This window comes from Lissotriton vulgaris, chromosome 12 (assembly GCF_964263255.1).
Source record: "Lissotriton vulgaris chromosome 12, aLisVul1.2, whole genome shotgun sequence".
NCBI lineage: Eukaryota > Metazoa > Chordata > Amphibia > Caudata > Salamandridae > Lissotriton > Lissotriton vulgaris.
This window is the reverse complement of record NC_141700.1, coordinates 491,779,917-491,806,618: the sequence shown is the minus strand read 5'-3', so window position 1 is coordinate 491,806,618 and position 26,702 is coordinate 491,779,917. Positions and strand designations below refer to the sequence as shown.

Sequence of the window (26,702 nt, the reverse complement as noted above, 5' to 3'; positions counted from 1 at the left end):
CGGGAAGCGTGAATCAGGCTTTCACTGAAGTGGCACTGTAGGACTTTCGTCCCCAACGATTTTACGCTTTCCCCACCATCCCTCCAATCGATAGGCTGTGAGCCACCACTGTTCTATGCAAATAGCCATGCACTTTAAGTCCCTTTTTCACACGTATTTTCATTAAAGCTGAATATATAAGTATAGATCTGTCTAGGCTGGAGGCACTTGAAACAAGACTAACGAGCCCCTTCAAGTGTACCTGAGAGGAATCTGACTCAGGATTGGCCACCTTCTAAGGGCACCTCTAACGGGCACAAATATCGTGCAAGCCCTATGAAAAGCGCAGCGTGAGTCTTGGTGCCACCTTTTAAAAGGAGAGTGACGTCTGGCCTCTGGCAGCAGGAATGTTGAGAAAAGAGAAAATATACTGCCTGCTATCGTGCAGTTTCAAGATAGTCAAGGAAAAGCAATCTCATGCACTGCCCAAGCTCTTTCCCATGATGCACCTCTCCTACACTCTGTCTATGCAAATGAGCAAGCAGAGAGATCAGGAATAAAACACCAAGCTCATGTTCCCTTATAACAGTAGCAGACAACTCCTAAATATTCCCCAACTTCTAATGCTTTTCTTTTAAACAAATGATAAACAGCCTCACCTGTGGTAAGGCTTAAAAAAATTGAATAAACTCGTAAATGTTCCTCTCCACAGAAATCTTTAGTAAAAGGCGAAAGATTTTTTCGTTTTGAAGAGAAACCAGAGTAAGTTAGAATATGGCTCTCTGGGGGTTAGAGGCACCAGATCAAAGACCCTATCATTGCGAGGGTGAGGACCTGAGAGGTATTTGCAGCCTCTAAAAAAGAGGGCAAGAACTAGGCCGGTGAGGGAAACAGGATCAAACTTCAGAGTCTCTGCTCAAAGCACAGAAAAGCAAAAAGGTGGGCAGTTCCAAGTGTCTGCCTGGGAATATGCAAATTCTTTTTGTACACACCTCAGCTCATTAGGAGGTGTCGGGGCTGCTGGGCAAGGGGAACGGGAAGCGTGAATCAGGCTTTCACTGAAGTGGCACTGTAGGACTTTCGTCCCCAACGATTTTACGCTTTCCCCACCATCCCTCCAATCGATAGGCTGTGAGCCACCACTGTTCTATGCAAATAGCCATGCACTTTAAGTCCCTTTTTCACACGTATTTTCATTAAAGCTGAATATATAAGTATAGATCTGTCTAGGCTGGAGGCACTTGAAACAAGACTAACGAGCCCCTTCAAGTGTACCTGAGAGGAATCTGACTCAGGATTGGCCACCTTCTAAGGGCACCTCTAACGGGCACAAATATCGTGCAAGCCCTATGAAAAGCGCAGCATGAGTCTTGGTGCCACCTTTTAAAAGGAGAGTGACGTCTGGCCTCTGGCAGCAGGAATGTTGAGAAAAGAGAAAATATACTGCCTGCTATCGTGCAGTTTCAAGATAGTCAAGGAAAAGCAATCTCATGCACTGCCCAAGCTCTGTCCCATGATGCACCTCTCCTACACTCTGTCTATGCAAATGAGCAAGCAGAGAGATCAGGAATAAAACACCAAGCTCATGTTCCCTTATAACAGTAGCAGACAACTCCTAAATGTTCCCCAACTTCTAATGCTTTTCTTTTAAACAAATGATAAACAGCCTCACCTGTGGTAAGGCTTAAAAAAATTGAATAAACTCGTAAATGTTCCTCTCCACGGAAATCTTTAGTAAAAGGCGAAAGATTTTTTCGTTTTGAAGAGAAACCAGAGTAAGTTAGAATATGGCTCTCTGGGGGTTAGAGGCACCAGATCAAAGACCCTATCATTGCGAGGGTGAGGACCTGAGAGGTATTTGCAGCCTCTAAAAAAGAGGGCAAGAACTAGGCCGGCGAGGGAAACAGGATCAAACTTCAGAGTCTCTGCTCAAAGCACAGAAAAGCAAAAAGGTGGGCAGTTCCAAGTGTCTGCCTGGGAATATGCAAATTCTTTTTGTACACACCTCAGCTCATTAGGAGGTGTCGCGGCTGCTGGGCAAGGGGAACGGGAAGCGTGAATCAGGCTTTCACTGAAGTGGCACTGTAGGACTTTCGTCCCCAACGATTTTACGCTTTCCCCACCATCCCTCCAATCGATAGGCTGTGAGCCACCACTGTTCTATGCAAATAGCCATGCACTTTAAGTCCCTTTTTCACACGTATTTTCATTAAAGCTGAATATATAAGTATAGATCTGTCTAGGCTGGAGGCACTTGAAACAAGACTAACGAGCCCCTTCAAGTGTACCTGAGAGGAATCTGACTCAGGATTGGCCACCTTCTAAGGGCACCTCTAACGGGCACAAATATCGTGCAAGCCCTATGAAAAGCGCAGCGTGAGTCTTGGTGCCACCTTTTAAAAGGAGAGTGACGTCTGGCCTCTGGCAGCAGGAATGTTGAGAAAAGAGAAAATATACTGCCTGCTATCGTGCAGTTTCAAGATAGTCAAGGAAAAGCAATCTCATGCACTGCCCAAGCTCTTTCCCATGATGCACCTCTCCTACACTCTGTCTATGCAAATGAGCAAGCAGAGAGATCAGGAATAAAACACCAAGCTCATGTTCCCTTATAACAGTAGCAGACAACTCCTAAATATTCCCCAACTTCTAATGCTTTTCTTTTAAACAAATGATAAACAGCCTCACCTGTGGTAAGGCTTAAAAAAATTGAATAAACTCGTAAATGTTCCTCTCCACGGAAATCTTTAGTAAAAGGCGAAAGATTTTTTCGTTTTGAAGAGAAACCAGAGTAAGTTAGAATATGGCTCTCTGGGGGTTAGAGGCACCAGATCAAAGACCCTATCATTGCGAGGGTGAGGACCTGAGAGGTATTTGCAGCCTCTAAAAAAGAGGGCAAGAACTAGGCCGGCGAGGGAAACAGGATCAAACTTCAGAGTCTCTGCTCAAAGCACAGAAAAGCAAAAAGGTGGGCAGTTCCAAGTGTCTGCCTGGGAATATGCAAATTCTTTTTGTACACACCTCAGCTCATTAGGAGGTGTCGGGGCTGCTGGGCAAGGGGAACGGGAAGCGTGAATCAGGCTTTCACTGAAGTGGCACTGTAGGACTTTCGTCCCCAACGATTTTACGCTTTCCCCACCATCCCTCCAATCGATAGGCTGTGAGCCACCACTGTTCTATGCAAATAGCCATGCACTTTAAGTCCCTTTTTCACACGTATTTTCATTAAAGCTGAATATATAAGTATAGATCTGTCTAGGCTGGAGGCACTTGAAACAAGACTAACGAGCCCCTTCAAGTGTACCTGAGAGGAATCTGACTCAGGATTGGCCACCTTCTAAGGGCACCTCTAACGGGCACAAATATCGTGCAAGCCCTATGAAAAGCGCAGCATGAGTCTTGGTGCCACCTTTTAAAAGGAGAGTGACGTCTGGCCTCTGGCAGCAGGAATGTTGAGAAAAGAGAAAATATACTGCCTGCTATCGTGCAGTTTCAAGATAGTCAAGGAAAAGCAATCTCATGCACTGCCCAAGCTCTGTCCCATGATGCACCTCTCCTACACTCTGTCTATGCAAATGAGCAAGCAGAGAGATCAGGAATAAAACACCAAGCTCATGTTCCCTTATAACAGTAGCAGACAACTCCTAAATGTTCCCCAACTTCTAATGCTTTTCTTTTAAACAAATGATAAACAGCCTCACCTGTGGTAAGGCTTAAAAAAATTGAATAAACTCGTAAATGTTCCTCTCCACGGAAATCTTTAGTAAAAGGCGAAAGATTTTTTCGTTTTGAAGAGAAACCAGAGTAAGTTAGAATATGGCTCTCTGGGGGTTAGAGGCACCAGATCAAAGACCCTATCATTGCGAGGGTGAGGACCTGAGAGGTATTTGCAGCCTCTAAAAAAGAGGGCAAGAACTAGGCCGGCGAGGGAAACAGGATCAAACTTCAGAGTCTCTGCTCAAAGCACAGAAAAGCAAAAAGGTGGGCAGTTCCAAGTGTCTGCCTGGGAATATGCAAATTCTTTTTGTACACACCTCAGCTCATTAGGAGGTGTCGCGGCTGCTGGGCAAGGGGAACGGGAAGCGTGAATCAGGCTTTCACTGAAGTGGCACTGTAGGACTTTCGTCCCCAACGATTTTACGCTTTCCCCACCATCCCTCCAATCGATAGGCTGTGAGCCACCACTGTTCTATGCAAATAGCCATGCACTTTAAGTCCCTTTTTCACACGTATTTTCATTAAAGCTGAATATATAAGTATAGATCTGTCTAGGCTGGAGGCACTTGAAACAAGACTAACGAGCCCCTTCAAGTGTACCTGAGAGGAATCTGACTCAGGATTGGCCACCTTCTAAGGGCACCTCTAACGGGCACAAATATCGTGCAAGCCCTATGAAAAGCGCAGCGTGAGTCTTGGTGCCACCTTTTAAAAGGAGAGTGACGTCTGGCCTCTGGCAGCAGGAATGTTGAGAAAAGAGAAAATATACTGCCTGCTATCGTGCAGTTTCAAGATAGTCAAGGAAAAGCAATCTCATGCACTGCCCAAGCTCTTTCCCATGATGCACCTCTCCTACACTCTGTCTATGCAAATGAGCAAGCAGAGAGATCAGGAATAAAACACCAAGCTCATGTTCCCTTATAACAGTAGCAGACAACTCCTAAATATTCCCCAACTTCTAATGCTTTTCTTTTAAACAAATGATAAACAGCCTCACCTGTGGTAAGGCTTAAAAAAATTGAATAAACTCGTAAATGTTCCTCTCCACAGAAATCTTTAGTAAAAGGCGAAAGATTTTTTCGTTTTGAAGAGAAACCAGAGTAAGTTAGAATATGGCTCTCTGGGGGTTAGAGGCACCAGATCAAAGACCCTATCATTGCGAGGGTGAGGACCTGAGAGGTATTTGCAGCCTCTAAAAAAGAGGGCAAGAACTAGGCCGGTGAGGGAAACAGGATCAAACTTCAGAGTCTCTGCTCAAAGCACAGAAAAGCAAAAAGGTGGGCAGTTCCAAGTGTCTGCCTGGGAATATGCAAATTCTTTTTGTACACACCTCAGCTCATTAGGAGGTGTCGGGGCTGCTGGGCAAGGGGAACGGGAAGCGTGAATCAGGCTTTCACTGAAGTGGCACTGTAGGACTTTCGTCCCCAACGATTTTACGCTTTCCCCACCATCCCTCCAATCGATAGGCTGTGAGCCACCACTGTTCTATGCAAATAGCCATGCACTTTAAGTCCCTTTTTCACACGTATTTTCATTAAAGCTGAATATATAAGTATAGATCTGTCTAGGCTGGAGGCACTTGAAACAAGACTAACGAGCCCCTTCAAGTGTACCTGAGAGGAATCTGACTCAGGATTGGCCACCTTCTAAGGGCACCTCTAACGGGCACAAATATCGTGCAAGCCCTATGAAAAGCGCAGCATGAGTCTTGGTGCCACCTTTTAAAAGGAGAGTGACGTCTGGCCTCTGGCAGCAGGAATGTTGAGAAAAGAGAAAATATACTGCCTGCTATCGTGCAGTTTCAAGATAGTCAAGGAAAAGCAATCTCATGCACTGCCCAAGCTCTGTCCCATGATGCACCTCTCCTACACTCTGTCTATGCAAATGAGCAAGCAGAGAGATCAGGAATAAAACACCAAGCTCATGTTCCCTTATAACAGTAGCAGACAACTCCTAAATGTTCCCCAACTTCTAATGCTTTTCTTTTAAACAAATGATAAACAGCCTCACCTGTGGTAAGGCTTAAAAAAATTGAATAAACTCGTAAATGTTCCTCTCCACGGAAATCTTTAGTAAAAGGCGAAAGATTTTTTCGTTTTGAAGAGAAACCAGAGTAAGTTAGAATATGGCTCTCTGGGGGTTAGAGGCACCAGATCAAAGACCCTATCATTGCGAGGGTGAGGACCTGAGAGGTATTTGCAGCCTCTAAAAAAGAGGGCAAGAACTAGGCCGGCGAGGGAAACAGGATCAAACTTCAGAGTCTCTGCTCAAAGCACAGAAAAGCAAAAAGGTGGGCAGTTCCAAGTGTCTGCCTGGGAATATGCAAATTCTTTTTGTACACACCTCAGCTCATTAGGAGGTGTCGCGGCTGCTGGGCAAGGGGAACGGGAAGCGTGAATCAGGCTTTCACTGAAGTGGCACTGTAGGACTTTCGTCCCCAACGATTTTACGCTTTCCCCACCATCCCTCCAATCGATAGGCTGTGAGCCACCACTGTTCTATGCAAATAGCCATGCACTTTAAGTCCCTTTTTCACACGTATTTTCATTAAAGCTGAATATATAAGTATAGATCTGTCTAGGCTGGAGGCACTTGAAACAAGACTAACGAGCCCCTTCAAGTGTACCTGAGAGGAATCTGACTCAGGATTGGCCACCTTCTAAGGGCACCTCTAACGGGCACAAATATCGTGCAAGCCCTATGAAAAGCGCAGCGTGAGTCTTGGTGCCACCTTTTAAAAGGAGAGTGACGTCTGGCCTCTGGCAGCAGGAATGTTGAGAAAAGAGAAAATATACTGCCTGCTATCGTGCAGTTTCAAGATAGTCAAGGAAAAGCAATCTCATGCACTGCCCAAGCTCTTTCCCATGATGCACCTCTCCTACACTCTGTCTATGCAAATGAGCAAGCAGAGAGATCAGGAATAAAACACCAAGCTCATGTTCCCTTATAACAGTAGCAGACAACTCCTAAATATTCCCCAACTTCTAATGCTTTTCTTTTAAACAAATGATAAACAGCCTCACCTGTGGTAAGGCTTAAAAAAATTGAATAAACTCGTAAATGTTCCTCTCCACGGAAATCTTTAGTAAAAGGCGAAAGATTTTTTCGTTTTGAAGAGAAACCAGAGTAAGTTAGAATATGGCTCTCTGGGGGTTAGAGGCACCAGATCAAAGACCCTATCATTGCGAGGGTGAGGACCTGAGAGGTATTTGCAGCCTCTAAAAAAGAGGGCAAGAACTAGGCCGGCGAGGGAAACAGGATCAAACTTCAGAGTCTCTGCTCAAAGCACAGAAAAGCAAAAAGGTGGGCAGTTCCAAGTGTCTGCCTGGGAATATGCAAATTCTTTTTGTACACACCTCAGCTCATTAGGAGGTGTCGGGGCTGCTGGGCAAGGGGAACGGGAAGCGTGAATCAGGCTTTCACTGAAGTGGCACTGTAGGACTTTCGTCCCCAACGATTTTACGCTTTCCCCACCATCCCTCCAATCGATAGGCTGTGAGCCACCACTGTTCTATGCAAATAGCCATGCACTTTAAGTCCCTTTTTCACACGTATTTTCATTAAAGCTGAATATATAAGTATAGATCTGTCTAGGCTGGAGGCACTTGAAACAAGACTAACGAGCCCCTTCAAGTGTACCTGAGAGGAATCTGACTCAGGATTGGCCACCTTCTAAGGGCACCTCTAACGGGCACAAATATCGTGCAAGCCCTATGAAAAGCGCAGCATGAGTCTTGGTGCCACCTTTTAAAAGGAGAGTGACGTCTGGCCTCTGGCAGCAGGAATGTTGAGAAAAGAGAAAATATACTGCCTGCTATCGTGCAGTTTCAAGATAGTCAAGGAAAAGCAATCTCATGCACTGCCCAAGCTCTGTCCCATGATGCACCTCTCCTACACTCTGTCTATGCAAATGAGCAAGCAGAGAGATCAGGAATAAAACACCAAGCTCATGTTCCCTTATAACAGTAGCAGACAACTCCTAAATGTTCCCCAACTTCTAATGCTTTTCTTTTAAACAAATGATAAACAGCCTCACCTGTGGTAAGGCTTAAAAAAATTGAATAAACTCGTAAATGTTCCTCTCCACGGAAATCTTTAGTAAAAGGCGAAAGATTTTTTCGTTTTGAAGAGAAACCAGAGTAAGTTAGAATATGGCTCTCTGGGGGTTAGAGGCACCAGATCAAAGACCCTATCATTGCGAGGGTGAGGACCTGAGAGGTATTTGCAGCCTCTAAAAAAGAGGGCAAGAACTAGGCCGGCGAGGGAAACAGGATCAAACTTCAGAGTCTCTGCTCAAAGCACAGAAAAGCAAAAAGGTGGGCAGTTCCAAGTGTCTGCCTGGGAATATGCAAATTCTTTTTGTACACACCTCAGCTCATTAGGAGGTGTCGCGGCTGCTGGGCAAGGGGAACGGGAAGCGTGAATCAGGCTTTCACTGAAGTGGCACTGTAGGACTTTCGTCCCCAACGATTTTACGCTTTCCCCACCATCCCTCCAATCGATAGGCTGTGAGCCACCACTGTTCTATGCAAATAGCCATGCACTTTAAGTCCCTTTTTCACACGTATTTTCATTAAAGCTGAATATATAAGTATAGATCTGTCTAGGCTGGAGGCACTTGAAACAAGACTAACGAGCCCCTTCAAGTGTACCTGAGAGGAATCTGACTCAGGATTGGCCACCTTCTAAGGGCACCTCTAACGGGCACAAATATCGTGCAAGCCCTATGAAAAGCGCAGCGTGAGTCTTGGTGCCACCTTTTAAAAGGAGAGTGACGTCTGGCCTCTGGCAGCAGGAATGTTGAGAAAAGAGAAAATATACTGCCTGCTATCGTGCAGTTTCAAGATAGTCAAGGAAAAGCAATCTCATGCACTGCCCAAGCTCTTTCCCATGATGCACCTCTCCTACACTCTGTCTATGCAAATGAGCAAGCAGAGAGATCAGGAATAAAACACCAAGCTCATGTTCCCTTATAACAGTAGCAGACAACTCCTAAATATTCCCCAACTTCTAATGCTTTTCTTTTAAACAAATGATAAACAGCCTCACCTGTGGTAAGGCTTAAAAAAATTGAATAAACTCGTAAATGTTCCTCTCCACAGAAATCTTTAGTAAAAGGCGAAAGATTTTTTCGTTTTGAAGAGAAACCAGAGTAAGTTAGAATATGGCTCTCTGGGGGTTAGAGGCACCAGATCAAAGACCCTATCATTGCGAGGGTGAGGACCTGAGAGGTATTTGCAGCCTCTAAAAAAGAGGGCAAGAACTAGGCCGGTGAGGGAAACAGGATCAAACTTCAGAGTCTCTGCTCAAAGCACAGAAAAGCAAAAAGGTGGGCAGTTCCAAGTGTCTGCCTGGGAATATGCAAATTCTTTTTGTACACACCTCAGCTCATTAGGAGGTGTCGGGGCTGCTGGGCAAGGGGAACGGGAAGCGTGAATCAGGCTTTCACTGAAGTGGCACTGTAGGACTTTCGTCCCCAACGATTTTACGCTTTCCCCACCATCCCTCCAATCGATAGGCTGTGAGCCACCACTGTTCTATGCAAATAGCCATGCACTTTAAGTCCCTTTTTCACACGTATTTTCATTAAAGCTGAATATATAAGTATAGATCTGTCTAGGCTGGAGGCACTTGAAACAAGACTAACGAGCCCCTTCAAGTGTACCTGAGAGGAATCTGACTCAGGATTGGCCACCTTCTAAGGGCACCTCTAACGGGCACAAATATCGTGCAAGCCCTATGAAAAGCGCAGCATGAGTCTTGGTGCCACCTTTTAAAAGGAGAGTGACGTCTGGCCTCTGGCAGCAGGAATGTTGAGAAAAGAGAAAATATACTGCCTGCTATCGTGCAGTTTCAAGATAGTCAAGGAAAAGCAATCTCATGCACTGCCCAAGCTCTGTCCCATGATGCACCTCTCCTACACTCTGTCTATGCAAATGAGCAAGCAGAGAGATCAGGAATAAAACACCAAGCTCATGTTCCCTTATAACAGTAGCAGACAACTCCTAAATGTTCCCCAACTTCTAATGCTTTTCTTTTAAACAAATGATAAACAGCCTCACCTGTGGTAAGGCTTAAAAAAATTGAATAAACTCGTAAATGTTCCTCTCCACGGAAATCTTTAGTAAAAGGCGAAAGATTTTTTCGTTTTGAAGAGAAACCAGAGTAAGTTAGAATATGGCTCTCTGGGGGTTAGAGGCACCAGATCAAAGACCCTATCATTGCGAGGGTGAGGACCTGAGAGGTATTTGCAGCCTCTAAAAAAGAGGGCAAGAACTAGGCCGGCGAGGGAAACAGGATCAAACTTCAGAGTCTCTGCTCAAAGCACAGAAAAGCAAAAAGGTGGGCAGTTCCAAGTGTCTGCCTGGGAATATGCAAATTCTTTTTGTACACACCTCAGCTCATTAGGAGGTGTCGGGGCTGCCGGGCAAGGGGAACGGGAAGCGTGAATCAGGCTTTCACTGAAGTGGCACTGTAGGACTTTCGTCCCCAACGATTTTACGCTTTCCCCACCATCCCTCCAATCGATAGGCTGTGAGCCACCACTGTTCTATGCAAATAGCCATGCACTTTAAGTCCCTTTTTCACACGTATTTTCATTAAAGCTGAATATATAAGTATAGATCTGTCTAGGCTGGAGGCACTTGAAACAAGACTAACGAGCCCCTTCAAGTGTACCTGAGAGGAATCTGACTCAGGATTGGCCACCTTCTAAGGGCACCTCTAACGGGCACAAATATCGTGCAAGCCCTATGAAAAGCGCAGCGTGAGTCTTGGTGCCACCTTTTAAAAGGAGAGTGACGTCTGGCCTCTGGCAGCAGGAATGTTGAGAAAAGAGAAAATATACTGCCTGCTATCGTGCAGTTTCAAGATAGTCAAGGAAAAGCAATCTCATGCACTGCCCAAGCTCTTTCCCATGATGCACCTCTCCTACACTCTGTCTATGCAAATGAGCAAGCAGAGAGATCAGGAATAAAACACCAAGCTCATGTTCCCTTATAACAGTAGCAGACAACTCCTAAATATTCCCCAACTTCTAATGCTTTTCTTTTAAACAAATGATAAACAGCCTCACCTGTGGTAAGGCTTAAAAAAATTGAATAAACTCGTAAATGTTCCTCTCCACGGAAATCTTTAGTAAAAGGCGAAAGATTTTTTCGTTTTGAAGAGAAACCAGAGTAAGTTAGAATATGGCTCTCTGGGGGTTAGAGGCACCAGATCAAAGACCCTATCATTGCGAGGGTGAGGACCTGAGAGGTATTTGCAGCCTCTAAAAAAGAGGGCAAGAACTAGGCCGGTGAGGGAAACAGGATCAAACTTCAGAGTCTCTGCTCAAAGCACAGAAAAGCAAAAAGGTGGGCAGTTCCAAGTGTCTGCCTGGGAATATGCAAATTCTTTTTGTACACACCTCAGCTCATTAGGAGGTGTCGGGGCTGCTGGGCAAGGGGAACGGGAAGCGTGAATCAGGCTTTCACTGAAGTGGCACTGTAGGACTTTCGTCCCCAACGATTTTACGCTTTCCCCACCATCCCTCCAATCGATAGGCTGTGAGCCACCACTGTTCTATGCAAATAGCCATGCACTTTAAGTCCCTTTTTCACACGTATTTTCATTAAAGCTGAATATATAAGTATAGATCTGTCTAGGCTGGAGGCACTTGAAACAAGACTAACGAGCCCCTTCAAGTGTACCTGAGAGGAATCTGACTCAGGATTGGCCACCTTCTAAGGGCACCTCTAACGGGCACAAATATCGTGCAAGCCCTATGAAAAGCGCAGCATGAGTCTTGGTGCCACCTTTTAAAAGGAGAGTGACGTCTGGCCTCTGGCAGCAGGAATGTTGAGAAAAGAGAAAATATACTGCCTGCTATCGTGCAGTTTCAAGATAGTCAAGGAAAAGCAATCTCATGCACTGCCCAAGCTCTGTCCCATGATGCACCTCTCCTACACTCTGTCTATGCAAATGAGCAAGCAGAGAGATCAGGAATAAAACACCAAGCTCATGTTCCCTTATAACAGTAGCAGACAACTCCTAAATGTTCCCCAACTTCTAATGCTTTTCTTTTAAACAAATGATAAACAGCCTCACCTGTGGTAAGGCTTAAAAAAATTGAATAAACTCGTAAATGTTCCTCTCCACGGAAATCTTTAGTAAAAGGCGAAAGATTTTTTCGTTTTGAAGAGAAACCAGAGTAAGTTAGAATATGGCTCTCTGGGGGTTAGAGGCACCAGATCAAAGACCCTATCATTGCGAGGGTGAGGACCTGAGAGGTATTTGCAGCCTCTAAAAAAGAGGGCAAGAACTAGGCCGGCGAGGGAAACAGGATCAAACTTCAGAGTCTCTGCTCAAAGCACAGAAAAGCAAAAAGGTGGGCAGTTCCAAGTGTCTGCCTGGGAATATGCAAATTCTTTTTGTACACACCTCAGCTCATTAGGAGGTGTCGGGGCTGCTGGGCAAGGGGAACGGGAAGCGTGAATCAGGCTTTCACTGAAGTGGCACTGTAGGACTTTCGTCCCCAACGATTTTACGCTTTCCCCACCATCCCTCCAATCGATAGGCTGTGAGCCACCACTGTTCTATGCAAATAGCCATGCACTTTAAGTCCCTTTTTCACACGTATTTTCATTAAAGCTGAATATATAAGTATAGATCTGTCTAGGCTGGAGGCACTTGAAACAAGACTAACGAGCCCCTTCAAGTGTACCTGAGAGGAATCTGACTCAGGATTGGCCACCTTCTAAGGGCACCTCTAACGGGCACAAATATCGTGCAAGCCCTATGAAAAGCGCAGCGTGAGTCTTGGTGCCACCTTTTAAAAGGAGAGTGACGTCTGGCCTCTGGCAGCAGGAATGTTGAGAAAAGAGAAAATATACTGCCTGCTATCGTGCAGTTTCAAGATAGTCAAGGAAAAGCAATCTCATGCACTGCCCAAGCTCTTTCCCATGATGCACCTCTCCTACACTCTGTCTATGCAAATGAGCAAGCAGAGAGATCAGGAATAAAACACCAAGCTCATGTTCCCTTATAACAGTAGCAGACAACTCCTAAATGTTCCCCAACTTCTAATGCTTTTCTTTTAAACAAATGATAAACAGCCTCACCTGTGGTAAGGCTTAAAAAAATTGAATAAACTCGTAAATGTTCCTCTCCACGGAAATCTTTAGTAAAAGGCGAAAGATTTTTTCGTTTTGAAGAGAAACCAGAGTAAGTTAGAATATGGCTCTCTGGGGGTTAGAGGCACCAGATCAAAGACCCTATCATTGCGAGGGTGAGGACCTGAGAGGTATTTGCAGCCTCTAAAAAAGAGGGCAAGAACTAGGCCGGCGAGGGAAACAGGATCAAACTTCAGAGTCTCTGCTCAAAGCACAGAAAAGCAAAAAGGTGGGCAGTTCCAAGTGTCTGCCTGGGAATATGCAAATTCTTTTTGTACACACCTCAGCTCATTAGGAGGTGTCGGGGCTGCTGGGCAAGGGGAACGGGAAGCGTGAATCAGGCTTTCACTGAAGTGGCACTGTAGGACTTTCGTCCCCAACGATTTTACGCTTTCCCCACCATCCCTCCAATCGATAGGCTGTGAGCCACCACTGTTCTATGCAAATAGCCATGCACTTTAAGTCCCTTTTTCACACGTATTTTCATTAAAGCTGAATATATAAGTATAGATCTGTCTAGGCTGGAGGCACTTGAAACAAGACTAACGAGCCCCTTCAAGTGTACCTGAGAGGAATCTGACTCAGGATTGGCCACCTTCTAAGGGCACCTCTAACGGGCACAAATATCGTGCAAGCCCTATGAAAAGCGCAGCATGAGTCTTGGTGCCACCTTTTAAAAGGAGAGTGACGTCTGGCCTCTGGCAGCAGGAATGTTGAGAAAAGAGAAAATATACTGCCTGCTATCGTGCAGTTTCAAGATAGTCAAGGAAAAGCAATCTCATGCACTGCCCAAGCTCTGTCCCATGATGCACCTCTCCTACACTCTGTCTATGCAAATGAGCAAGCAGAGAGATCAGGAATAAAACACCAAGCTCATGTTCCCTTATAACAGTAGCAGACAACTCCTAAATGTTCCCCAACTTCTAATGCTTTTCTTTTAAACAAATGATAAACAGCCTCACCTGTGGTAAGGCTTAAAAAAATTGAATAAACTCGTAAATGTTCCTCTCCACGGAAATCTTTAGTAAAAGGCGAAAGATTTTTTCGTTTTGAAGAGAAACCAGAGTAAGTTAGAATATGGCTCTCTGGGGGTTAGAGGCACCAGATCAAAGACCCTATCATTGCGAGGGTGAGGACCTGAGAGGTATTTGCAGCCTCTAAAAAAGAGGGCAAGAACTAGGCCGGCGAGGGAAACAGGATCAAACTTCAGAGTCTCTGCTCAAAGCACAGAAAAGCAAAAAGGTGGGCAGTTCCAAGTGTCTGCCTGGGAATATGCAAATTCTTTTTGTACACACCTCAGCTCATTAGGAGGTGTCGCGGCTGCTGGGCAAGGGGAACGGGAAGCGTGAATCAGGCTTTCACTGAAGTGGCACTGTAGGACTTTCGTCCCCAACGATTTTACGCTTTCCCCACCATCCCTCCAATCGATAGGCTGTGAGCCACCACTGTTCTATGCAAATAGCCATGCACTTTAAGTCCCTTTTTCACACGTATTTTCATTAAAGCTGAATATATAAGTATAGATCTGTCTAGGCTGGAGGCACTTGAAACAAGACTAACGAGCCCCTTCAAGTGTACCTGAGAGGAATCTGACTCAGGATTGGCCACCTTCTAAGGGCACCTCTAACGGGCACAAATATCGTGCAAGCCCTATGAAAAGCGCAGCGTGAGTCTTGGTGCCACCTTTTAAAAGGAGAGTGACGTCTGGCCTCTGGCAGCAGGAATGTTGAGAAAAGAGAAAATATACTGCCTGCTATCGTGCAGTTTCAAGATAGTCAAGGAAAAGCAATCTCATGCACTGCCCAAGCTCTTTCCCATGATGCACCTCTCCTACACTCTGTCTATGCAAATGAGCAAGCAGAGAGATCAGGAATAAAACACCAAGCTCATGTTCCCTTATAACAGTAGCAGACAACTCCTAAATATTCCCCAACTTCTAATGCTTTTCTTTTAAACAAATGATAAACAGCCTCACCTGTGGTAAGGCTTAAAAAAATTGAATAAACTCGTAAATGTTCCTCTCCACAGAAATCTTTAGTAAAAGGCGAAAGATTTTTTCGTTTTGAAGAGAAACCAGAGTAAGTTAGAATATGGCTCTCTGGGGGTTAGAGGCACCAGATCAAAGACCCTATCATTGCGAGGGTGAGGACCTGAGAGGTATTTGCAGCCTCTAAAAAAGAGGGCAAGAACTAGGCCGGTGAGGGAAACAGGATCAAACTTCAGAGTCTCTGCTCAAAGCACAGAAAAGCAAAAAGGTGGGCAGTTCCAAGTGTCTGCCTGGGAATATGCAAATTCTTTTTGTACACACCTCAGCTCATTAGGAGGTGTCGGGGCTGCTGGGCAAGGGGAACGGGAAGCGTGAATCAGGCTTTCACTGAAGTGGCACTGTAGGACTTTCGTCCCCAACGATTTTACGCTTTCCCCACCATCCCTCCAATCGATAGGCTGTGAGCCACCACTGTTCTATGCAAATAGCCATGCACTTTAAGTCCCTTTTTCACACGTATTTTCATTAAAGCTGAATATATAAGTATAGATCTGTCTAGGCTGGAGGCACTTGAAACAAGACTAACGAGCCCCTTCAAGTGTACCTGAGAGGAATCTGACTCAGGATTGGCCACCTTCTAAGGGCACCTCTAACGGGCACAAATATCGTGCAAGCCCTATGAAAAGCGCAGCGTGAGTCTTGGTGCCACCTTTTAAAAGGAGAGTGACGTCTGGCCTCTGGCAGCAGGAATGTTGAGAAAAGAGAAAATATACTGCCTGCTATCGTGCAGTTTCAAGATAGTCAAGGAAAAGCAATCTCATGCACTGCCCAAGCTCTTTCCCATGATGCACCTCTCCTACACTCTGTCTATGCAAATGAGCAAGCAGAGAGATCAGGAATAAAACACCAAGCTCATGTTCCCTTATAACAGTAGCAGACAACTCCTAAATATTCCCCAACTTCTAATGCTTTTCTTTTAAACAAATGATAAACAGCCTCACCTGTGGTAAGGCTTAAAAAAATTGAATAAACTCGTAAATGTTCCTCTCCACGGAAATCTTTAGTAAAAGGCGAAAGATTTTTTCGTTTTGAAGAGAAACCAGAGTAAGTTAGAATATGGCTCTCTGGGGGTTAGAGGCACCAGATCAAAGACCCTATCATTGCGAGGGTGAGGACCTGAGAGGTATTTGCAGCCTCTAAAAAAGAGGGCAAGAACTAGGCCGGCGAGGGAAACAGGATCAAACTTCAGAGTCTCTGCTCAAAGCACAGAAAAGCAAAAAGGTGGGCAGTTCCAAGTGTCTGCCTGGGAATATGCAAATTCTTTTTGTACACACCTCAGCTCATTAGGAGGTGTCGGGGCTGCTGGGCAAGGGGAACGGGAAGCGTGAATCAGGCTTTCACTGAAGTGGCACTGTAGGACTTTCGTCCCCAACGATTTTACGCTTTCCCCACCATCCCTCCAATCGATAGGCTGTGAGCCACCACTGTTCTATGCAAATAGCCATGCACTTTAAGTCCCTTTTTCACACGTATTTTCATTAAAGCTGAATATATAAGTATAGATCTGTCTAGGCTGGAGGCACATGAAACAAGACAAACGAGCCCCTTCAAGTGTACCTGAGAGGAATCTGACTCAGGATTGGCCACCCTCTAAGGGCACCTCTAACGGGCACAAATAACGGGCAAGCCCTATGAAAAGCGCAGCATGACTCTTGGTGCCACCTTTTAAAAGGAGAGTGACGTCTGGCCTCTGGCAGCAGGAATGTTGAGAAAAGAGAAAATACACTGCCTGCTATCGTGCAGTTTCAAGATAGTCAAGGAAAAGCAATCTCATGCACTGCCCAAGCTCTTTCCCATGATGCACCTCTCCTACACTCTGTCTATGCAAATGAGCAAGCAGAGAGATCAGGAATAAAACACCAAGCTCATGTTCCCTTATAACAGTAGCAGACAACTCCTAAATGTTCCCCAACTTCTAATGCTTTTCTTTTAAACAAATGATAAACAGCCTCACCTGTGGTAAGGCTTAAAAAAATTGAATAAACTCGTAAATGTTCCTCTCCACGGAAATCTTTAGTAAAAGGCGAAAGATTTTTTCGTTTTGAAGAGAAACCAGAGTAAGTTAGAATATGGCTCTCTGGGGGTTAGAGGCACCAGATCAAAGACCCTATCATTGCGAGGGTGAGGACCTGAGAGGTATTTGCAGCCTCTAAAAAAGAGGGCAAGAACTAGGCCGGCGAGGGAAACAGGATCAAACTTCAGAGTCTCTGCTCAAAGCACAGAAAAGCAAAAAGGTGGGCAGTTCCAAGTGTCTGCCTGGGAATATGCAAATTCTTTTTGTACACACCTCAGCTCATTAGGAGGTGTCGGGGCTGCTGGGCAAGGGGAACGGGAAGCGTGAATCAGGCTTTCACTGAAGTGGCACTGTAGGACTTTCGTCCCCAACGATTTTACGCTTTCCCCACCATCCCTCCAATCGATAGGCTGTGAGCCACCACTGTTCTATGCAAATAGCCATGCACTTTAAGTCCCTTTTTCACACGTATTTTCATTAAAGCTGAATATATAAGTATAGATCTGTCTAGGCTGGAGGCACTTGAAACAAGACTAACGAGCCCCTTCAAGTGTACCTGAGAGGAATCTGACTCAGGATTGGCCACCTTCTAAGGGCACCTCTAACGGGCACAAATATCGTGCAAGCCCTATGAAAAGCGCAGCATGAGTCTTGGTGCCACCTTTTAAAAGGAGAGTGACGTCTGGCCTCTGGCAGCAGGAATGTTGAGAAAAGAGAAAATATACTGCCTGCTATCGTGCAGTTTCAAGATAGTCAAGGAAAAGCAATCTCATGCACTGCCCAAGCTCTGTCCCATGATGCACCTCTCCTACACTCTGTCTATGCAAATGAGCAAGCAGAGAGATCAGGAATAAAACACCAAGCTCATGTTCCCTTATAACAGTAGCAGACAACTCCTAAATGTTCCCCAACTTCTAATGCTTTTCTTTTAAACAAATGATAAACAGCCTCACCTGTGGTAAGGCTTAAAAAAATTGAATAAACTCGTAAATGTTCCTCTCCACGGAAATCTTTAGTAAAAGGCGAAAGATTTTTTCGTTTTGAAGAGAAACCAGAGTAAGTTAGAATATGGCTCTCTGGGGGTTAGAGGCACCAGATCAAAGACCCTATCATTGCGAGGGTGAGGACCTGAGAGGTATTTGCAGCCTCTAAAAAAGAGGGCAAGAACTAGGCCGGCGAGGGAAACAGGATCAAACTTCAGAGTCTCTGCTCAAAGCACAGAAAAGCAAAAAGGTGGGCAGTTCCAAGTGTCTGCCTGGGAATATGCAAATTCTTTTTGTACACACCTCAGCTCATTAGGAGGTGTCGCGGCTGCTGGGCAAGGGGAACGGGAAGCGTGAATCAGGCTTTCACTGAAGTGGCACTGTAGGACTTTCGTCCCCAACGATTTTACGCTTTCCCCACCATCCCTCCAATCGATAGGCTGTGAGCCACCACTGTTCTATGCAAATAGCCATGCACTTTAAGTCCCTTTTTCACACGTATTTTCATTAAAGCTGAATATATAAGTATAGATCTGTCTAGGCTGGAGGCACTTGAAACAAGACTAACGAGCCCCTTCAAGTGTACCTGAGAGGAATCTGACTCAGGATTGGCCACCTTCTAAGGGCACCTCTAACGGGCACAAATATCGTGCAAGCCCTATGAAAAGCGCAGCGTGAGTCTTGGTGCCACCTTTTAAAAGGAGAGTGACGTCTGGCCTCTGGCAGCAGGAATGTTGAGAAAAGAGAAAATATACTGCCTGCTATCGTGCAGTTTCAAGATAGTCAAGGAAAAGCAATCTCATGCACTGCCCAAGCTCTTTCCCATGATGCACCTCTCCTACACTCTGTCTATGCAAATGAGCAAGCAGAGAGATCAGGAATAAAACACCAAGCTCATGTTCCCTTATAACAGTAGCAGACAACTCCTAAATATTCCCCAACTTCTAATGCTTTTCTTTTAAACAAATGATAAACAGCCTCACCTGTGGTAAGGCTTAAAAAAATTGAATAAACTCGTAAATGTTCCTCTCCACAGAAATCTTTAGTAAAAGGCGAAAGATTTTTTCGTTTTGAAGAGAAACCAGAGTAAGTTAGAATATGGCTCTCTGGGGGTTAGAGGCACCAGATCAAAGACCCTATCATTGCGAGGGTGAGGACCTGAGAGGTATTTGCAGCCTCTAAAAAAGAGGGCAAGAACTAGGCCGGTGAGGGAAACAGGATCAAACTTCAGAGTCTCTGCTCAAAGCACAGAAAAGCAAAAAGGTGGGCAGTTCCAAGTGTCTGCCTGGGAATATGCAAATTCTTTTTGTACACACCTCAGCTCATTAGGAGGTGTCGGGGCTGCTGGGCAAGGGGAACGGGAAGCGTGAATCAGGCTTTCACTGAAGTGGCACTGTAGGACTTTCGTCCCCAACGATTTTACGCTTTCCCCACCATCCCTCCAATCGATAGGCTGTGAGCCACCACTGTTCTATGCAAATAGCCATGCACTTTAAGTCCCTTTTTCACACGTATTTTCATTAAAGCTGAATATATAAGTATAGATCTGTCTAGGCTGGAGGCACTTGAAACAAGACTAACGAGCCCCTTCAAGTGTACCTGAGAGGAATCTGACTCAGGATTGGCCACCTTCTAAGGGCACCTCTAACGGGCACAAATATCGTGCAAGCCCTATGAAAAGCGCAGCATGAGTCTTGGTGCCACCTTTTAAAAGGAGAGTGACGTCTGGCCTCTGGCAGCAGGAATGTTGAGAAAAGAGAAAATATACTGCCTGCTATCGTGCAGTTTCAAGATAGTCAAGGAAAAGCAATCTCATGCACTGCCCAAGCTCTGTCCCATGATGCACCTCTCCTACACTCTGTCTATGCAAATGAGCAAGCAGAGAGATCAGGAATAAAACACCAAGCTCATGTTCCCTTATAACAGTAGCAGACAACTCCTAAATGTTCCCCAACTTCTAATGCTTTTCTTTTAAACAAATGATAAACAGCCTCACCTGTGGTAAGGCTTAAAAAAATTGAATAAACTCGTAAATGTTCCTCTCCACGGAAATCTTTAGTAAAAGGCGAAAGATTTTTTCGTTTTGAAGAGAAACCAGAGTAAGTTAGAATATGGCTCTCTGGGGGTTAGAGGCACCAGATCAAAGACCCTATCATTGCGAGGGTGAGGACCTGAGAGGTATTTGCAGCCTCTAAAAAAGAGGGCAAGAACTAGGCCGGCGAGGGAAACAGGATCAAACTTCAGAGTCTCTGCTCAAAGCACAGAAAAGCAAAAAGGTGGGCAGTTCCAAGTGTCTGCCTGGGAATATGCAAATTCTTTTTGTACACACCTCAGCTCATTAGGAGGTGTCGCGGCTGCTGGGCAAGGGGAACGGGAAGCGTGAATCAGGCTTTCACTGAAGTGGCACTGTAGGACTTTCGTCCCCAACGATTTTACGCTTTCCCCACCATCCCTCCAATCGATAGGCTGTGAGCCACCACTGTTCTATGCAAATAGCCATGCACTTTAAGTCCCTTTTTCACACGTATTTTCATTAAAGCTGAATATATAAGTATAGATCTGTCTAGGCTGGAGGCACTTGAAACAAGACTAACGAGCCCCTTCAAGTGTACCTGAGAGGAATCTGACTCAGGATTGGCCACCTTCTAAGGGCACCTCTAACGGGCACAAATATCGTGCAAGCCCTATGAAAAGCGCAGCGTGAGTCTTGGTGCCACCTTTTAAAAGGAGAGTGACGTCTGGCCTCTGGCAGCAGGAATGTTGAGAAAAGAGAAAATATACTGCCTGCTATCGTGCAGTTTCAAGATAGTCAAGGAAAAGCAATCTCATGCACTGCCCAAGCTCTTTCCCATGATGCACCTCTCCTACACTCTGTCTATGCAAATGAGCAAGCAGAGAGATCAGGAATAAAACACCAAGCTCATGTTCCCTTATAACAGTAGCAGACAACTCCTAAATATTCCCCAACTTCTAATGCTTTTCTTTTAAACAAATGATAAACAGCCTCACCTGTGGTAAGGCTTAAAAAAATTGAATAAACTCGTAAATGTTCCTCTCCACGGAAATCTTTAGTAAAAGGCGAAAGATTTTTTCGTTTTGAAGAGAAACCAGAGTAAGTTAGAATATGGCTCTCTGGGGGTTAGAGGCACCAGATCAAAGACCCTATCATTGCGAGGGTGAGGACCTGAGAGGTATTTGCAGCCTCTAAAAAAGAGGGCAAGAACTAGGCCGGCGAGGGAAACAGGATCAAACTTCAGAGTCTCTGCTCAAAGCACAGAAAAGCAAAAAGGTGGGCAGTTCCAAGTGTCTGCCTGGGAATATGCAAATTCTTTTTGTACACACCTCAGCTCATTAGGAGGTGTCGGGGCTGCTGGGCAAGGGGAACGGGAAGCGTGAATCAGGCTTTCACTGAAGTGGCACTGTAGGACTTTCGTCCCCAACGATTTTACGCTTTCCCCACCATCCCTCCAATCGATAGGCTGTGAGCCACCACTGTTCTATGCAAATAGCCATGCACTTTAAGTCCCTTTTTCACACGTATTTTCATTAAAGCTGAATATATAAGTATAGATCTGTCTAGGCTGGAGGCACTTGAAACAAGACTAACGAGCCCCTTCAAGTGTACCTGAGAGGAATCTGACTCAGGATTGGCCACCTTCTAAGGGCACCTCTAACGGGCACAAATATCGTGCAAGCCCTATGAAAAGCGCAGCATGAGTCTTGGTGCCACCTTTTAAAAGGAGAGTGACGTCTGGCCTCTGGCAGCAGGAATGTTGAGAAAAGAGAAAATATACTGCCTGCTATCGTGCAGTTTCAAGATAGTCAAGGAAAAGCAATCTCATGCACTGCCCAAGCTCTGTCCCATGATGCACCTCTCCTACACTCTGTCTATGCAAATGAGCAAGCAGAGAGATCAGGAATAAAACACCAAGCTCATGTTCCCTTATAACAGTAGCAGACAACTCCTAAATGTTCCCCAACTTCTAATGCTTTTCTTTTAAACAAATGATAAACAGCCTCACCTGTGGTAAGGCTTAAAAAAATTGAATAAACTCGTAAATGTTCCTCTCCACGGAAATCTTTAGTAAAAGGCGAAAGATTTTTTCGTTTTGAAGAGAAACCAGAGTAAGTTAGAATATGGCTCTCTGGGGGTTAGAGGCACCAGATCAAAGACCCTATCATTGCGAGGGTGAGGACCTGAGAGGTATTTGCAGCCTCTAAAAAAGAGGGCAAGAACTAGGCCGGCGAGGGAAACAGGATCAAACTTCAGAGTCTCTGCTCAAAGCACAGAAAAGCAAAAAGGTGGGCAGTTCCAAGTGTCTGCCTGGGAATATGCAAATTCTTTTTGTACACACCTCAGCTCATTAGGAGGTGTCGCGGCTGCTGGGCAAGGGGAACGGGAAGCGTGAATCAGGCTTTCACTGAAGTGGCACTGTAGGACTTTCGTCCCCAACGATTTTACGCTTTCCCCACCATCCCTCCAATCGATAGGCTGTGAGCCACCACTGTTCTATGCAAATAGCCATGCACTTTAAGTCCCTTTTTCACACGTATTTTCATTAAAGCTGAATATATAAGTATAGATCTGTCTAGGCTGGAGGCACTTGAAACAAGACTAACGAGCCCCTTCAAGTGTACCTGAGAGGAATCTGACTCAGGATTGGCCACCTTCTAAGGGCACCTCTAACGGGCACAAATATCGTGCAAGCCCTATGAAAAGCGCAGCGTGAGTCTTGGTGCCACCTTTTAAAAGGAGAGTGACGTCTGGCCTCTGGCAGCAGGAATGTTGAGAAAAGAGAAAATATACTGCCTGCTATCGTGCAGTTTCAAGATAGTCAAGGAAAAGCAATCTCATGCACTGCCCAAGCTCTTTCCCATGATGCACCTCTCCTACACTCTGTCTATGCAAATGAGCAAGCAGAGAGATCAGGAATAAAACACCAAGCTCATGTTCCCTTATAACAGTAGCAGACAACTCCTAAATATTCCCCAACTTCTAATGCTTTTCTTTTAAACAAATGATAAACAGCCTCACCTGTGGTAAGGCTTAAAAAAATTGAATAAACTCGTAAATGTTCCTCTCCACAGAAATCTTTAGTAAAAGGCGAAAGATTTTTTCGTTTTGAAGAGAAACCAGAGTAAGTTAGAATATGGCTCTCTGGGGGTTAGAGGCACCAGATCAAAGACCCTATCATTGCGAGGGTGAGGACCTGAGAGGTATTTGCAGCCTCTAAAAAAGAGGGCAAGAACTAGGCCGGTGAGGGAAACAGGATCAAACTTCAGAGTCTCTGCTCAAAGCACAGAAAAGCAAAAAGGTGGGCAGTTCCAAGTGTCTGCCTGGGAATATGCAAATTCTTTTTGTACACACCTCAGCTCATTAGGAGGTGTCGGGGCTGCTGGGCAAGGGGAACGGGAAGCGTGAATCAGGCTTTCACTGAAGTGGCACTGTAGGACTTTCGTCCCCAACGATTTTACGCTTTCCCCACCATCCCTCCAATCGATAGGCTGTGAGCCACCACTGTTCTATGCAAATAGCCATGCACTTTAAGTCCCTTTTTCACACGTATTTTCATTAAAGCTGAATATATAAGTATAGATCTGTCTAGGCTGGAGGCACTTGAAACAAGACTAACGAGCCCCTTCAAGTGTACCTGAGAGGAATCTGACTCAGGATTGGCCACCTTCTAAGGGCACCTCTAACGGGCACAAATATCGTGCAAGCCCTATGAAAAGCGCAGCATGAGTCTTGGTGCCACCTTTTAAAAGGAGAGTGACGTCTGGCCTCTGGCAGCAGGAATGTTGAGAAAAGAGAAAATATACTGCCTGCTATCGTGCAGTTTCAAGATAGTCAAGGAAAAGCAATCTCATGCACTGCCCAAGCTCTGTCCCATGATGCACCTCTCCTACACTCTGTCTATGCAAATGAGCAAGCAGAGAGATCAGGAATAAAACACCAAGCTCATGTTCCCTTATAACAGTAGCAGACAACTCCTAAATGTTCCCCAACTTCTAATGCTTTTCTTTTAAACAAATGATAAACAGCCTCACCTGTGGTAAGGCTTAAAAAAATTGAATAAACTCGTAAATGTTCCTCTCCACGGAAATCTTTAGTAAAAGGCGAAAGATTTTTTCGTTTTGAAGAGAAACCAGAGTAAGTTAGAATATGGCTCTCTGGGGGTTAGAGGCACCAGATCAAAGACCCTATCATTGCGAGGGTGAGGACCTGAGAGGTATTTGCAGCCTCTAAAAAAGAGGGCAAGAACTAGGCCGGCGAGGGAAACAGGATCAAACTTCAGAGTCTCTGCTCAAAGCACAGAAAAGCAAAAAGGTGGGCAGTTCCAAGTGTCTGCCTGGGAATATGCAAATTCTTTTTGTACACACCTCAGCTCATTAGGAGGTGTCGCGGCTGCTGGGCAAGGGGAACGGGAAGCGTGAATCAGGCTTTCACTGAAGTGGCACTGTAGGACTTTCGTCCCCAACGATTTTACGCTTTCCCCACCATCCCTCCAATCGATAGGCTGTGAGCCACCACTGTTCTATGCAAATAGCCATGCACTTTAAGTCCCTTTTTCACACGTATTTTCATTAAAGCTGAATATATAAGTATAGATCTGTCTAGGCTGGAGGCACTTGAAACAAGACTAACGAGCCCCTTCAAGTGTACCTGAGAGGAATCTGACTCAGGATTGGCCACCTTCTAAGGGCACCTCTAACGGGCACAAATATCGTGCAAGCCCTATGAAAAGCGCAGCGTGAGTCTTGGTGCCACCTTTTAAAAGGAGAGTGACGTCTGGCCTCTGGCAGCAGGAATGTTGAGAAAAGAGAAAATATACTGCCTGCTATCGTGCAGTTTCAAGATAGTCAAGGAAAAGCAATCTCATGCACTGCCCAAGCTCTTTCCCATGATGCACCTCTCCTACACTCTGTCTATGCAAATGAGCAAGCAGAGAGATCAGGAATAAAACACCAAGCTCATGTTCCCTTATAACAGTAGCAGACAACTCCTAAATATTCCCCAACTTCTAATGCTTTTCTTTTAAACAAATGATAAACAGCCTCACCTGTGGTAAGGCTTAAAAAAATTGAATAAACTCGTAAATGTTCCTCTCCACGGAAATCTTTAGTAAAAGGCGAAAGATTTTTTCGTTTTGAAGAGAAACCAGAGTAAGTTAGAATATGGCTCTCTGGGGGTTAGAGGCACCAGATCAAAGACCCTATCATTGCGAGGGTGAGGACCTGAGAGGTATTTGCAGCCTCTAAAAAAGAGGGCAAGAACTAGGCCGGTGAGGGAAACAGGATCAAACTTCAGAGTCTCTGCTCAAAGCACAGAAAAGCAAAAAGGTGGGCAGTTCCAAGTGTCTGCCTGGGAATATGCAAATTCTTTTTGTACACACCTCAGCTCATTAGGAGGTGTCGGGGCTGCTGGGCAAGGGGAACGGGAAGCGTGAATCAGGCTTTCACTGAAGTGGCACTGTAGGACTTTCGTCCCCAACGATTTTACGCTTTCCCCACCATCCCTCCAATCGATAGGCTGTGAGCCACCACTGTTCTATGCAAATAGCCATGCACTTTAAGTCCCTTTTTCACACGTATTTTCATTAAAGCTGAATATATAAGTATAGATCTGTCTAGGCTGGAGGCACTTGAAACAAGACTAACGAGCCCCTTCAAGTGTACCTGAGAGGAATCTGACTCAGGATTGGCCACCTTCTAAGGGCACCTCTAACGGGCACAAATATCGTGCAAGCCCTATGAAAAGCGCAGCATGAGTCTTGGTGCCACCTTTTAAAAGGAGAGTGACGTCTGGCCTCTGGCAGCAGGAATGTTGAGAAAAGAGAAAATATACTGCCTGCTATCGTGCAGTTTCAAGATAGTCAAGGAAAAGCAATCTCATGCACTGCCCAAGCTCTGTCCCATGATGCACCTCTCCTACACTCTGTCTATGCAAATGAGCAAGCAGAGAGATCAGGAATAAAACACCAAGCTCATGTTCCCTTATAACAGTAGCAGACAACTCCTAAATGTTCCCCAACTTCTAATGCTTTTCTTTTAAACAAATGATAAACAGCCTCACCTGTGGTAAGGCTTAAAAAAATTGAATAAACTCGTAAATGTTCCTCTCCACGGAAATCTTTAGTAAAAGGCGAAAGATTTTTTCGTTTTGAAGAGAAACCAGAGTAAGTTAGAATATGGCTCTCTGGGGGTTAGAGGCACCAGATCAAAGACCCTATCATTGCGAGGGTGAGGACCTGAGAGGTATTTGCAGCCTCTAAAAAAGAGGGCAAGAACTAGGCCGGCGAGGGAAACAGGATCAAACTTCAGAGTCTCTGCTCAAAGCACAGAAAAGCAAAAAGGTGGGCAGTTCCAAGTGTCTGCCTGGGAATATGCAAATTCTTTTTGTACACACCTCAGCTCATTAGGAGGTGTCGGGGCTGCTGGGCAAGGGGAACGGGAAGCGTGAATCAGGCTTTCACTGAAGTGGCACTGTAGGACTTTCGTCCCCAACGATTTTACGCTTTCCCCACCATCCCTCCAATCGATAGGCTGTGAGCCACCACTGTTCTATGCAAATAGCATGCACTTTAAGTCCCTTTTTCACACGTATTTTCATTAAAGCTGAATATATAAGTATAGATCTGTCTAGGCTGGAGGCACTTGAAACAAGACTAACGAGCCCCTTCAAGTGTACCTGAGAGGAATCTGACTCAGGATTGGCCACCTTCTAAGGGCACCTCTAACGGGCACAAATATCGTGCAAGCCCTATGAAAAGCGCAGCATGAGTCTTGGTGCCACCTTTTAAAAGGAGAGTGAC

The 26,702-nt window shown here is 45.2% G+C and overlaps 26 non-coding genes across 26 annotated transcripts; all 26 read right to left on the bottom strand.

Moving 5' to 3' along the window:
* Positions 1 to 630: 630 nt before the first annotated feature.
* Positions 631 to 745, bottom strand: LOC147677423 (U5 spliceosomal RNA). The gene has a single exon (XR_015302721.1). It is a non-coding gene; the product is annotated as a U5 spliceosomal RNA (small nuclear RNA).
* An 898-nt stretch (positions 746 to 1,643) lies between these two features.
* Positions 1,644 to 1,758, bottom strand: LOC147677422 (U5 spliceosomal RNA). Its single transcript, XR_015303365.1, has one exon. It is a non-coding gene; the product is annotated as a U5 spliceosomal RNA (small nuclear RNA).
* An 898-nt stretch (positions 1,759 to 2,656) lies between these two features.
* On the bottom strand, positions 2,657 to 2,771 carry LOC147677421 (U5 spliceosomal RNA). Its single transcript, XR_015303364.1, has one exon. It is a non-coding gene; the product is annotated as a U5 spliceosomal RNA (small nuclear RNA).
* An 898-nt stretch (positions 2,772 to 3,669) lies between these two features.
* Positions 3,670 to 3,784, bottom strand: LOC147677420 (U5 spliceosomal RNA). Its single transcript, XR_015303363.1, has one exon. It is a non-coding gene; the product is annotated as a U5 spliceosomal RNA (small nuclear RNA).
* An 898-nt stretch (positions 3,785 to 4,682) lies between these two features.
* Positions 4,683 to 4,797, bottom strand: LOC147677419 (U5 spliceosomal RNA). The gene has a single exon (XR_015302720.1). It is a non-coding gene; the product is annotated as a U5 spliceosomal RNA (small nuclear RNA).
* An 898-nt stretch (positions 4,798 to 5,695) lies between these two features.
* On the bottom strand, positions 5,696 to 5,810 carry LOC147677418 (U5 spliceosomal RNA). Its single transcript, XR_015303362.1, has one exon. It is a non-coding gene; the product is annotated as a U5 spliceosomal RNA (small nuclear RNA).
* An 898-nt stretch (positions 5,811 to 6,708) lies between these two features.
* Positions 6,709 to 6,823, bottom strand: LOC147677417 (U5 spliceosomal RNA). The gene has a single exon (XR_015303361.1). It is a non-coding gene; the product is annotated as a U5 spliceosomal RNA (small nuclear RNA).
* Positions 6,824 to 7,721: 898 nt separating this feature from the next.
* LOC147677416 (U5 spliceosomal RNA) lies at positions 7,722 to 7,836 on the bottom strand. Its single transcript, XR_015303360.1, has one exon. It is a non-coding gene; the product is annotated as a U5 spliceosomal RNA (small nuclear RNA).
* Positions 7,837 to 8,734: 898 nt separating this feature from the next.
* LOC147677415 (U5 spliceosomal RNA) lies at positions 8,735 to 8,849 on the bottom strand. Its single transcript, XR_015302719.1, has one exon. It is a non-coding gene; the product is annotated as a U5 spliceosomal RNA (small nuclear RNA).
* An 898-nt stretch (positions 8,850 to 9,747) lies between these two features.
* On the bottom strand, positions 9,748 to 9,862 carry LOC147677414 (U5 spliceosomal RNA). The gene has a single exon (XR_015303359.1). It is a non-coding gene; the product is annotated as a U5 spliceosomal RNA (small nuclear RNA).
* Positions 9,863 to 10,760: 898 nt separating this feature from the next.
* LOC147677413 (U5 spliceosomal RNA) lies at positions 10,761 to 10,875 on the bottom strand. Its single transcript, XR_015303358.1, has one exon. It is a non-coding gene; the product is annotated as a U5 spliceosomal RNA (small nuclear RNA).
* An 898-nt stretch (positions 10,876 to 11,773) lies between these two features.
* On the bottom strand, positions 11,774 to 11,888 carry LOC147677412 (U5 spliceosomal RNA). Its single transcript, XR_015303357.1, has one exon. It is a non-coding gene; the product is annotated as a U5 spliceosomal RNA (small nuclear RNA).
* Positions 11,889 to 12,786: 898 nt separating this feature from the next.
* LOC147677411 (U5 spliceosomal RNA) lies at positions 12,787 to 12,901 on the bottom strand. Its single transcript, XR_015303356.1, has one exon. It is a non-coding gene; the product is annotated as a U5 spliceosomal RNA (small nuclear RNA).
* An 898-nt stretch (positions 12,902 to 13,799) lies between these two features.
* On the bottom strand, positions 13,800 to 13,914 carry LOC147677410 (U5 spliceosomal RNA). Its single transcript, XR_015303355.1, has one exon. It is a non-coding gene; the product is annotated as a U5 spliceosomal RNA (small nuclear RNA).
* Positions 13,915 to 14,812: 898 nt separating this feature from the next.
* On the bottom strand, positions 14,813 to 14,927 carry LOC147677409 (U5 spliceosomal RNA). Its single transcript, XR_015302718.1, has one exon. It is a non-coding gene; the product is annotated as a U5 spliceosomal RNA (small nuclear RNA).
* Positions 14,928 to 15,825: 898 nt separating this feature from the next.
* On the bottom strand, positions 15,826 to 15,940 carry LOC147677408 (U5 spliceosomal RNA). The gene has a single exon (XR_015303354.1). It is a non-coding gene; the product is annotated as a U5 spliceosomal RNA (small nuclear RNA).
* An 898-nt stretch (positions 15,941 to 16,838) lies between these two features.
* LOC147677407 (U5 spliceosomal RNA) lies at positions 16,839 to 16,953 on the bottom strand. Its single transcript, XR_015303353.1, has one exon. It is a non-coding gene; the product is annotated as a U5 spliceosomal RNA (small nuclear RNA).
* An 898-nt stretch (positions 16,954 to 17,851) lies between these two features.
* Positions 17,852 to 17,966, bottom strand: LOC147677406 (U5 spliceosomal RNA). Its single transcript, XR_015303352.1, has one exon. It is a non-coding gene; the product is annotated as a U5 spliceosomal RNA (small nuclear RNA).
* An 898-nt stretch (positions 17,967 to 18,864) lies between these two features.
* Positions 18,865 to 18,979, bottom strand: LOC147677405 (U5 spliceosomal RNA). The gene has a single exon (XR_015302717.1). It is a non-coding gene; the product is annotated as a U5 spliceosomal RNA (small nuclear RNA).
* An 898-nt stretch (positions 18,980 to 19,877) lies between these two features.
* On the bottom strand, positions 19,878 to 19,992 carry LOC147677404 (U5 spliceosomal RNA). Its single transcript, XR_015303351.1, has one exon. It is a non-coding gene; the product is annotated as a U5 spliceosomal RNA (small nuclear RNA).
* An 898-nt stretch (positions 19,993 to 20,890) lies between these two features.
* On the bottom strand, positions 20,891 to 21,005 carry LOC147677403 (U5 spliceosomal RNA). Its single transcript, XR_015303350.1, has one exon. It is a non-coding gene; the product is annotated as a U5 spliceosomal RNA (small nuclear RNA).
* An 898-nt stretch (positions 21,006 to 21,903) lies between these two features.
* On the bottom strand, positions 21,904 to 22,018 carry LOC147677402 (U5 spliceosomal RNA). The gene has a single exon (XR_015303349.1). It is a non-coding gene; the product is annotated as a U5 spliceosomal RNA (small nuclear RNA).
* An 898-nt stretch (positions 22,019 to 22,916) lies between these two features.
* Positions 22,917 to 23,031, bottom strand: LOC147677401 (U5 spliceosomal RNA). The gene has a single exon (XR_015302716.1). It is a non-coding gene; the product is annotated as a U5 spliceosomal RNA (small nuclear RNA).
* An 898-nt stretch (positions 23,032 to 23,929) lies between these two features.
* LOC147677400 (U5 spliceosomal RNA) lies at positions 23,930 to 24,044 on the bottom strand. The gene has a single exon (XR_015303348.1). It is a non-coding gene; the product is annotated as a U5 spliceosomal RNA (small nuclear RNA).
* Positions 24,045 to 24,942: 898 nt separating this feature from the next.
* LOC147677399 (U5 spliceosomal RNA) lies at positions 24,943 to 25,057 on the bottom strand. The gene has a single exon (XR_015303347.1). It is a non-coding gene; the product is annotated as a U5 spliceosomal RNA (small nuclear RNA).
* An 898-nt stretch (positions 25,058 to 25,955) lies between these two features.
* LOC147677398 (U5 spliceosomal RNA) lies at positions 25,956 to 26,070 on the bottom strand. Its single transcript, XR_015303346.1, has one exon. It is a non-coding gene; the product is annotated as a U5 spliceosomal RNA (small nuclear RNA).
* Between the last annotated feature and the right edge of the window lie 632 nt (positions 26,071 to 26,702).